Source organism: Dipodomys ordii, unplaced genomic scaffold (assembly GCF_000151885.1).
Source record: "Dipodomys ordii isolate 6190 unplaced genomic scaffold, Dord_2.0 Scaffold20, whole genome shotgun sequence".
In the NCBI taxonomy this organism is placed as follows: Eukaryota; Metazoa; Chordata; class Mammalia; order Rodentia; family Heteromyidae; genus Dipodomys; species Dipodomys ordii.
Window position 1 is genome coordinate 13,523,031 of NW_012267236.1, and position 8,655 is coordinate 13,531,685.

Below are 8,655 nucleotides of genomic sequence, written 5' to 3' on the forward strand. Positions count from 1 at the left end.
TGGGAAGGGATGGGAAGGGTAAACAAAGGAGGAGGCTGCAATGCTTGGTAAGAAATGTACGCATTATCCTGCCCATGCAATTGTAACCCCTCTGTACAGTTTGTTCACAAATAAAATAAAATAAAATTTAAAAAAAATATAAACGTAGAATGTGGCAAGAGTAATAATGGTTTCAGTTCTTTTGCTACTATTGTTGTAATAATCAATATCTCATTTTATTGAATGTATACCTGCACTAAGAAAATATGTTCTTCGTTTCTGTACCTTTCAAAGTGAGTCTAATAGAATCTTTCTAAAAAATGTAGGTCAAAGAAGAGGAGAAAGTTTAAAATTAAATGGAAATGAGTCCTGGATGATGTGTTGGGAGAGAAGGTGGAGTGGGGAGGTAAGGAATAACAGTAACTGAGGCAGAGGGAACAGTATATACCAAGGCATAACAATTTTATAGGAAAGAGCATGTGCATTCCAAAAAAGGGAGAAGACATGAAGAACAATTCAGAAGTTATGTCAAGTTGTACATACATAGACACATAGATGTAGATACACACATATATGTACCTATACATGAACATATACAGTATACATGTATGAACACACACATATAAATACAAATGTAATAGCAGAACCCAGCTCTGCCTACTGACCTGGAGCAAAGTCCTTAAATTACAATTACTTAATTGTAATTTATCTGTGCCTCTTTTTATGCTATGGATAGAGATAATACTGAGTGGGACACTAGTCTAAAAAGATTTTAGAATATGAAAACTTTTTAGTTGTTTCTGGCAGACTTAGTGCACAGATATTAATCATGTAAAGCAATACATTACGGATGATAGGCAAGAAGTGAAATTAGTGAAATTATGTTTGTGGGAATTTTGCACATACATTGAATTATGAATTAGTGTGAAGGACAACATCATTTTGTCCTTCTAATCATGTGACACTTGGTCATTTGTTAATCCAGACCTCCTAGAATTACTGTGTTAAAAAGGGGTCATTTCACGAAAAACTCAACCCTGTGAATAACTTTTTCTAAACTCATTAAGTGTTACCTACTGCTTGGGAAGTGGAAGTGAGCAAAGAAGAGAAGTTATAAAGAGGTTTATAATCTAATTCCAACATCTGGTTGGATGGTGGTGCTTTTACCACTGAGATGTTGACCAAAGGGGCAAAGGATTCGCCCATTTGAACAGTCATATTCACCTGTTCAAAGGCAAAGCTTTGAACAGGTATCTACTGTTCACCGACTATTTGCCAGATGCTGAGGACAGAAGGAGTCGCCGCATACGGGTAACTACGTCTTCCGGGAGCTTCAATGTGTTAAAGCCGCCGGTAAACAAGGTCACCTGAGAATCACCTGGAGGGCTGCACCCAAGACCAGAGCCACGGAGGACAAAGGGCAGAGAAGGGAAGACCGGCGTACGAGAAGGACAACAGACGAGCAGGAGCAGCTAAAAGTCAAAACAAAAGAAAAAGGACTGCACTCTCCCCGCGGCCTCGGCAGAGCCGGGTCCCAGGCCTCGAGGTAAGAACGCCCGAGGGGCCGACCTACCGCCCTCGGGCCCAGCGTCCGAAAGGCGTCCACTTGCGCGAAGTGTCAGCGGCGGCGCGGTGTTATGACGTCGTAGGGAGGCGGGAATTCCGGGGCCGACCGAAGACACCTCCGGAAGCTCTGGGACGGGCGGCCGGCTGCCTACTGGGCTGGCAGGTGAGGTACCGCTCCGCGTGTCGGGGGTGTCTGTCTGGGGAAGAGCGTGTGGGCCGGCACGCGCGGGCTCCTTTTTGGTTGCCTCTCTGCGGAGAGACGCCTGCCCTCGGGAAGAGGGGCCAGGGGCTGAGGCGGAAATAACCGTGCCGCCACGCCGGAGGCTGTTGCGGGCCTCCCGGCCGGCGCCCCACCCTGAACACAGCTCTCGGGCACCGCTGAAGGGCGGCCCACCCGCGTCTTCTTCACACGGCTCCCCTTGGAGAAGCGGCCCTGCCACCTCCCAGAGGCCAGGGGAGACCAGAACACAGTCAGAGACGTTCTGTGCCGCGGGCACCTAGCACACACCCCATTTCTCACTCACTCTTAAGACCCCGATTGTAAATGCTGGACTTTGGGAGCTTTTTCTCTTGGCAAGACTGGATTCAGGTAAAAACACTTCCTTCCGTGGTTCATTCATTCATTCATAGGGAATTACTGGACACCTGTTTGTGCGCCCTGGGTGCCAAAGGCCACCAGGTGACATTCCGCCGTCTGACCTTTCAGTACTGAAAGCACACTCTTTCTTAAGTGGACAGGGAGGAGGGGAGAGAGTAGCCAAATAAAACCTCCAAAAAAATTTTTTTAAGAAAAATCATCGGTTTTATTCACGGAGATTTGTTTCCAAACTTCTTTCTGTTAGAGTAAATTAGTCTTTGCCAGAAAACCACGGAGACATCCAGGTACAAAGAACAAAGAAAAGGTTTATTACCAGTAAAGGGACTTCACAAGAGAGAAGTGCCAGCTATAGTGTCTAGTAACCTTGTATAACCTATGAGGTTTACAAGGCGGAGACCCTGGTGTGCACATGTAGGCCAGGGGCTTAACCATGGTGGGCTAAGATTTATGGCTGCTGCCCAAGTAGTAGATAAGGGGCTGCAGCTGCCCAGACCTGAAGGTCACTCTAAGGGGATCTTGCTGCCTTATATGGTGGTAGCTGCCTCAGAGGAGTGCCATCTCAAGGTAAAAGGGGGAGAGGGAGTTGGAGGCTGATTATTTACTGCTTTTACTAAAAGGGCCTAGTGTTGCCTAGAAAAGGAGCATGCTAAGCTATAGGAAGGGAGCTTATTGGGCTAACACTTTCTGTAAATATAAGTAGGAGTGTCTTATGTCTCTGTTGTGTCTTCTTCTATTTCTCACAAAAAGATAATTGAATTTCTGCAGCCTCTTCCTGTAAGCTATAAGGAATCCTATAAGCTATACTTCCACATTTTGTATTTTGATAACATTGACTTTCTTTGTAATAAAGATTGATTCCCCTTTCAGCATATTCTTGTAGTATTACTATAATATTTAGGATTAAGCATTTAGTTTTGAAGTCTACGCATATTCTAAGAAAAGAAAAATTACTATTTTAATAGTTTAATATGCATTATTTTTTCCTACACATAATATTTATGCTTAAGCAAAATAAGTCTTATTTGAACCACAAGCACTGTGATATCAGTTGATCTGATCACTGAGGTGGCTGCTAAGGGTCTCATGGGCAGGTAGTGTATACAGTATGGATATGCTGGACCAAGGGATGATTCCCCTGGACAGAACCAAGTGAAACAGCTCCACATTGGATTAGGCAACTCAAAACAGTACATAATTTAAAATTTATAGATTATTTCTAAAATTTGCATTTAATATTTTCAAACCACAGTTGCCATGGTAAAATACAACTGAAAGCAAAACCCTGGGTAAGGGACAGTACTGTACATTACAGATATTGTACGTACAGATATCTGTACAAACAGATATTGTAAAAACTTTTGCTTCAGTCTTCAAATAGACTTTAAGTTTAAGAATAGCCTACTATTTCTACTAGTACCTTAACCCACCCCAATGTTATTCCATTATTATAGGTAAACCTTATTCATTCATAATTTTCCTTCTGTTTGGAAAATTTAAAACTATTTTCCCTTTATATGAGAATGTTTTCCCCCTTCATTTTTTTCCTATTGAAATAAGTTTTTTATTTTAATATGTTTTATGGTAACAATACTGTACAGAGGGGTTACAGTTTCATGAGCAAGGTAATGAATACATTTTCTATCAAGCATTGTTGCCTCCTCCTTTGTTTTTCCCCTACCATCCCCCCAACCCCAATTTGTAAAGTTCCTTTTTCAACATAGTGTCTTGTACATCTCATTGTTACAATGGGTCAGCCTGTATCCCTATTTAAGCATTTTGTTTTTTCCCTTCCTCTCCCCAAATTAGAGAAGTGTATATACAAGATGCAGGGCACTGACATCAAATACAGTGAAAACAGGGGTTATACTGTGTGGGAGGAACATACATAGAAACAAAAAAATCACATGGTACATTATAAAAACATTAGAATCAATAGCAAGAAAGAAAAAAAAAACTTGTGTCCCTATCTTGGGGTTCATTTCACTTAACGTCGTCTTATCTGGTCATAGGTACATAGCTTTTGACCTTTTCCGCTTGTCCCAGATGTATACTAATTATTGCAAATAAGGGAAACCATTCCCCCTTCATTTTTTAAAAGATGGTTTTATCATATAAGATTTGTGCCTGACAATTCTTTTCCATCAACATTAAAAAATACTATGCTACTTTATTCTAGTCTCCATAGTTTCTAGTGAGAAATCTGATGATAGCCAATTTATTTGTTCTCTGGCTGCTTTTAACATTTTATTTTCCTTTAGTTTTCCAAAGTTTGACTACACTGTGACTTGTTTGTCTTTGGATTTATCCTCCTTAGGGTTTAGATTTATGTCTTCTATCAAATTTGAGAAGTTTACAGTCTTATTACTTATATGATTTGATTATATGAATTTAGATGATTTGTTATTGTCATCTATGTCCCTCAAGGGCTGCTTATTTTTAGTCTACTTTCCCCTTAATCAGATTGAGTAAATCATAAGGATTTGTCCAACTTTACTGATTCTGTTCTCTTGCCAATTAATTCATTCTGCCATTGGGTTCATATAATATTTTATTTCAGTTATTATGTTTTAATTCCTGCTCTTGCCCTCGATTCTTGTTTAGGTCCTTTGGTAGCTTTCAAACTCTGGTATAGTTTTGTATTGTTGTTTTTTATAATCTTCTTTAAAAATAGATTTTAATTTAGTCTTTGTCACTCCAGAACCATCACATTTCCTGTGCCTTAAACATTTTCTAAAACTATTCTGAGAAAGGAAAGTGAGATGTTAGTGGAGAGGTTAATAGGATCACCACTGACAAAATAGGGTTAAATTAGTTTCTTTTCTTTCTTTTTTTGTTGGGAGGGGGCAGTTGTGGGGTTTGAACTCAGGACTGGGTGCTGTCCCTGAGCCTCTTTGTGCTCAAGGCTAGCACTTTACCATTTGAGCCACACTGCCCCTTCCAGTTGTTGTGTAGTTAATTGGAGGTAAGAGTCTCAACAAGGACTTTTCTACCATGGCTGCCTTCAAACCCCAATCTTCAGATCTCAGCCTCCTGGGTAACTAGGCATGAGCCACTGGCACCTACCCAAATTAGTTTCTTATAGGCTATCTATTATGTCTGAATCTTTTTGTGTGTGTTTGTGGGGCAGGGTCAGCAAAATTGATCACTAAGCTTATGAACAAAGGTATATAAGATGTATAATTCTTGCTCCAGTGAACAAGTCACCACATGAAGCTGTTGATTGTTCTAAGATGAGGCCCTGGACTTTAGGCCAAAGATAGATTTATCCCTTGCTACGTCCTTGTTATGTAAATTGCTGACCCACAAAATCTGTTAGCATTATATACACACACACACACCATATATTTCAATGATACTTATATTTGTGTTATCCCACATGGTAGGGTAATTGCAAAGGCAGTAAAGTTTGTCTATATTTGATAATATCACTATAAAATTTTCAGCATTTGAGGAGATCTTAGAAACTTTTCAGCCACCTTATATCTATGGTAAATAATATGAATTAGTATTAATAACTCTTTTTCAAGTTTAATGTATAATTGAAGATTCTAGACATTCTTACACAGCTTTAAAATGTTTGTCATTTCTATTTCTTACATGGTTAAAGCAAAATTCTGAGTAGCTACAATAAACTGTAGACAATTTGGATGCTGAAGCTAAATAGCTATCTTTATAATTCCATTTCAAATACTTCTGTCCATTTGTTCAGCCTTATTGTTCCATCAACTGGCCATATTACAAAGACTCATTAATATGTACATTTTTACATTATAAATTTTATAATAGGGGCTGAGAATGTGGCTTAGTGGTAAAGTGCTTGCCTAGCCTGCATGAAGCCCTGGGTTCGATTCCTCAGTATCACACAGAAAAAGCTCAAGTGGTAGAGTGCTAACCTTGAGCAAAAGAAACTCAGGAAGCCTAAGGACTGGCAAACACACACACTGACATAGATGGATATAGATGTATAGATATAAAATAAATGACAAAATAAATATTGTAGAATCGACCTCCCTAAGATAAACTAATCAAATGCTATTTTTCTGTTTTAAACATTGTCTAGGTATGTATAAGATTTAATTGGGAAAAGGTCTCTTACATAAAGTTGCAAAAGTGTTAATGCTATTGGATACACAGATTTATATCAATAAGCCTGAGGCTGAAGGTTGGGTCATGCCTCCATGATATATAATTGAAATGCATTGTTCTTTCTTAATCTGATGCTCCTTGGAACTTTAGGTAAGATAGAGTTTGGTTTCTTATGCCTCCATTTTTCTTTGCTTCTTTTACAGGTATGGGGAAGTCAGAAACATGAGTGATAATTTTGGAGACTAAGCTACAGTAACATTTATTAATGTTTATTATTATTAACTTGAAATCTATATAAAAATGTGATACTGGGGCTGGGAAGGTGGCTCAGTGGTAGAGCGCTTGCCTTGCATGCATGAGGCCCTGGGTTTGATTCCTCAGAACCACATAAGCAAAAAGAAAAAAGCCAGAAGTGGCGCTGTGGCTCAAGTGGTAGAACACTAGCCTTGAGCTGAAGAGCTGAGAGACAGCACCCAGGCCCAGAGTTCAGGCCCCACGACCAGACCCCCCCCCCCAAAAAAGTGATACTTTTCACTCATTTATATTTGAGTTGTCCCCATTTTTTAGTGAGGGTTTTTCATATTTCTAAGCATTCCGTGTGTGTGTGTGCGTGCGTGCGTGCGTGCGTGTACCAGTACTGGTGTGTGTGTGTGTGTGTGTGTGTGTGTACCAGTACTGGGGCTTGAACTAGGGCTTAGGCACTGTTTATCCCTGAACTTTTGTGTTCAAGGCTTGCACTCTACCACTTGAGCCACAGCTCCACTTTTGGCTCTTTAATGATTTATTAGAGATAACAGTCTCACAGACTTATCTGCCCAGGCTAACTCCAAACCGTGTGTGTGTGTGTGTGTGTGTGTGTGTGTGTGTACGTGTACCAGTACTGGGGCTTGAACTAGGGCTTAGGCACTGAGGATTTTTCATATTTCTAAGCATTCCGTGTGTGTGTGTGTGTGTGTGTGTGTGTGTACGTGTGTACGTGTGTACGTGTGTACGTGTGTACGTGTACCAGTACTGGGGCTTGAACTAGGGCTTAGGCACTGTTTATCCCTGAACTTTTATGTTCAAGGCTTGCACTCTCTTTTATGATTTATTAGAGACAATGGTCTCACAGACTTATCTGCCCAGGCTAACTCCAAACCACAGTCCTCAGATTTCAGCCTCCTAAGTAGCTAAGATAACAGGAGTGAGCCATTGTCACCAGTATTTTCTAAGGATTCCTAATTTAGAAAAATCAGATAAGGACTATGGTTGAACATAGAAGTTAGAATATTCGTGCCTCTTTCCTTTTCCTCTCTATATTTACTAAAATGGCAGTAAAACTAAAAGGAATAAAAGAATGAAAAAATTAACAGAACATAAGACTAAAGAATGAAATATTAGAAAACAGATAAATGGTAACCAATCAACAGAACAGCCTTGATAAAACATATTTGATCATAATATTGGCCACCAGTTTATTTAATCATTGCCCAATATTGAATCATTATATGATTATAATGTTTTTAGGTGGTTTATCATAATTTACTCAGCCATTCCATTAATGATTACTTAGGTTTTTCAGCTTTTCACTCTTGTAAGAAGAATTCCATGCATTAGTCTTATAAAAAACATATCCTGTCTTTTTATAATCAATTTCTCAAAATTACTAAATCAGAGTATATGCCTTTTTACAGGCTTTCAGATTGCTTTCCAAAGGCTATTTTCATTATTAATGTGTGAAAGTTCACATTTCACTGAATATTTAACCAGCATTCCTTTTATCTTAAATTAAAATATGAAGAGAGACAATTGGTGCTTCCCATAAACACCTTAGCTTTGATGCTAGGGCAAATGTAGCATCAGATAAGTAATAAATTTTATCAAGTAAAGCTTAGCTGCCTATCTTAACTACTGCCCACTTAAGATGAAGACAAGTGCTAAAACGTTAGAGAAAGAATAATTTTTTTTAACCTGGTATGCTCATAAAAGCTTTCATCTAGGAAGCAGAATTCAAGCCAAATCTAAGGTGGGAAAGATATATAAAGAACACTTGGCAAAGACACTTGAATGGAATATCGTCTGGATCAAAAATCAGGAGACAGAAGCCACATAGAAATAGTTTCACCTAAAAAAACTTCTTAAACTATGATAAGGAGAAAAGCTGCAACATTACTGTATAAAGAGAACTCTAAAAGATACACTGAGGCTGAAGGAAACTACCTAAGGAATGATAAAATTGAAAGTAGGCAATTACTATAGCTAAGATATGGAACCAACCCAGATGCCCCTCAGTAGATGAATGGATCAAGAAAATGTGGTATATGTACACAATGGAATTCTATGCCTCCATCAGAAAGAATGACATTGCCTCATTTGTGAGGAAATGGAAAGGCTTGGAAAAAATTATGTTAAGTGAAGTAAGCCAGGCCCAAAGAAACATAGGTCCT

The 8,655-nt window shown here is 39.1% G+C and overlaps 1 protein-coding gene across 4 annotated transcripts in view; it reads left to right on the forward strand.

The window, feature by feature from the left end:
• The first annotated feature begins 1,304 nt into the window (after nucleotides 1–1,304).
• Ldah (lipid droplet associated hydrolase) overlaps nucleotides 1,305–8,655 on the forward strand; it is a 90,683-nt gene continuing 83,332 nt past the window's right edge. For 2 of the 4 annotated variants that reach the window (XM_013013744.1, XM_013013747.1), the window contains exon 1: nucleotides 1,715–2,134. The gene's annotated coding sequence lies outside the window, so the exon portion shown is untranslated. The other 2 variants (XM_013013746.1, XM_013013745.1) reach the window with 2 other exon arrangements.